At 39.2% G+C, this 2,758-nt stretch overlaps 2 non-coding genes across 2 annotated transcripts; one reads left to right on the top strand and one right to left on the bottom strand.

Moving 5' to 3' along the window:
• The first annotated feature begins 1,353 nt into the window (after positions 1 to 1,353).
• On the top strand, positions 1,354 to 1,427 carry TRNAT-AGU. The gene has a single exon. It is a non-coding gene; the product is annotated as a tRNA-Thr (tRNA).
• A 932-nt stretch (positions 1,428 to 2,359) lies between these two features.
• On the bottom strand, positions 2,360 to 2,441 carry TRNAS-AGA. Its single transcript has one exon. It is a non-coding gene; the product is annotated as a tRNA-Ser (tRNA).
• Positions 2,442 to 2,758: the final 317 nt, after the last annotated feature.

The raw sequence follows: 2,758 nt of genomic DNA, 5'->3' as shown, positions 1-2,758 counted from the left end.
TGTAAGGCTCCATTCAGACATTTTTTTGGCCCAAGTTAGCGGAAATTATTATTTTTTTTCTTACAAAGTCTCATATTCCACTAACTTGTGTCAAAAATTAAAATCTCACATGAACTCACCATACCCCTCACGGAATCCAAATGCGTAAAATTTTTTAGACATTTATATTCCAGACTTCTTCTCACGCTTTAGGGCCCCTAGAATGCCAGGGCAGTATAAATACCCCACATGTGACCCCATTTCCGAAAGAAGACACCCCAAGGTATTCGCTGAGGGGCATATTAAGTCCATGAAAGATAGAAATTTTTGTCCCAAGTTAGCGGAAAAAGAGACTTTGTGAGAAAAATAAATAAATCAATTTCCGCTAACTTGTGGCAAAAAAAAATAATTTCTATGAACTCGCCATGCCCCTCATTGAATACCTTGGGGTGTCTTCTTTCCAAAATGGGGTCACATGTGGGGTATTTATACTGTTCTGGCATTCTAGGGGCCCTAAAGCGTGAGAAGAAGTCTGGGATCCAAATGTCTAAAAATGCCCTCATAAAATGAATGTGGGCCCCTTTGCACATCGTGACTCCATTAATCAAACAAAACCAATAACCTGTTCTCCCCCAAGCAATAGGCTAATTACACACGGGAATAACGTGTCATTATTTTTTGGAGCGAGAAGTTGATTTCATGAAGTTAGAGGTCCTATTCTATATAAGGTCTTATTCAGAAGTGCGCATCATGACCTCCTTTAAAATGGGATTGGATTCTATCATGAGCGTGAAGGAATACTTTTCCCGAACAAATCTTTTCAGACTTTGTCTTCAAAGGATCCAATGCCAAAATTTGGGATGAAGTACCTATTACATCCAGTAATGTCTCCTGTAATTATACACATTCCAGTTCCTCATATTCTCCATTCGGCCCAGACCGCCATGATGACTTCTTTCAGCCACGCCTAGTCTCTGGAGAGTACATAGACATCTTCAGTTCATAACTTTTTCATCATCCTCCCCATTCTGGTGCCCCAACAGTGTTATCCTTCTTCTACCTTAATACTGTGTCTGCTGTGCTTCCCAATGCCCTCAAATACTAAACTGCAGTGGCCTATGGCCTATGAAAGTGAACGGCAGGGCACGGAAGTCATTGGATCCCGTTCCTCACCAAAAAATTCAACTTTATCACCAACCTGAGGACATCAATACAGTTGTATGTGTGGCAGAAATCCCAGCTAACCTTTTGTTTTTTGACAAGGGCATGTAGTTTTAATTGCCGTTGATGCGCGCAAATGTTTAGCCCCACTGTATTTCAAAAGTGCAGTTGAATATTTTCCAATTTAGTAGGGTTGCACTATGTTGGTACTCTGGTGCTGTGGCTTAGTTGGTTAAAGCGCCTGTCTAGTAAACAGGAGATCCTGAGTTCAAATCTCAGCAGTGCCTGTTCCTTTGGGTTTTTATGTCAAATGAAAAAATGTGATCAAGCCAGTAGATTTTAGCCACAGGTATTTCTATCTGGACAGTTCACACACATAGATTTAAACAGGACATGTCTGGTAATTTTGGAGCTTGTGATTCAACTGTGATAGATTAGGAACCAAGTGTAACACCAAAAAAATCATAAGATAAAACAAAGAAATTCAGGTTACATCCTGGTTGAATTAACATAGGGGTCTGAATTAAGTTATGGGTCATTTCTAGAACCTAAATTAATTTAGGATTTTTTTTTTATTTTGAGTTCGGGTCAGGGTTTCATGTCCCTCATGATCCAATCCTACATTTCCTACTTACCGTTGCTTGTGGACTATAAGATGCACTATTTAACTAGAAAACATCTTTGCAAAAAGTGACTGGTTCTTATAGTCCACAGTCAGTTTTTCTTTTAGCAGTGCCAGACCCCTGACTGCTTCCTTAAGTACTTGCCTCACAGGTTACTAGCTAGAGTCAGTGAGATGGTAACATGGTTCCCTTTCCTTCCTCTTCCCCTCTCTATCATCTCTGTCAATTCTTTATTGTTCCAATCTAGAGAGATTTTTGGAGTGACCATAGGGCATTTTCAACATTTACAGAAATCCTACATGCCTGGGCAAATATAGGTTGCTGAAAGGTGTGAAAAATAAAGATACATTATAAAGTTTTATCTTTTTACATATGCTAATGAATCAAAACCAAAAAAGTTAGACAGACAGCCACATTTAGATTTTTTTAATTCATTCTCCTTATTGTAAGTTGTGTTTGAACACAGATGGACGGTCATAATGTTGTGAATTCATTGTAAAAGAGCTTAATAATACCTGACTTTCTTTATAGGATAGCAACAGTTTATGGAAAAAACAGTCCTTTAGCCCATGAAGGTAAAGGAACGAGATATCAGTCGTAGTCGGCAAGATTTGAACCTGCGCGGGGAAACCCCAATTGATTTCTAGTCCATCACCTTAACCACTCGGCCACGACTACAGATGAGAAACAGCAGTTTTGGTGGCTAAGTGGCTCCAATCATCAAACAAAACCAATAACCTGTTCTCCCCCAAGCAATAGGCTAAATACACACGGGAATAACGTGTCATTATTTTTTGGAGCGAGAAGTTGATTTCATGAAGTTAGAGGTCCTATTCTATATAAGGTCTCATTCAGAAGTGCGCATCATGACCTCCTTTAAAATGGGATTGGATTCTATCATGAGCGTGAAGGAATACTTTTCCCGAACAAATCTTTTCAGACTTTGTCTTCAAAGGATCCAATGCCAAAATTTGGGATGAAGTACCTATTACATC

This window comes from Bufo bufo (genome assembly GCF_905171765.1).
Source record: "Bufo bufo chromosome 1 unlocalized genomic scaffold, aBufBuf1.1 SUPER_1_unloc_7, whole genome shotgun sequence".
Taxonomy (NCBI): Eukaryota; Metazoa; Chordata; class Amphibia; order Anura; family Bufonidae; genus Bufo; species Bufo bufo.
Note: the sequence above shows the minus strand (reverse complement) of the source record. Positions and strands in the feature narration are given on the sequence as shown.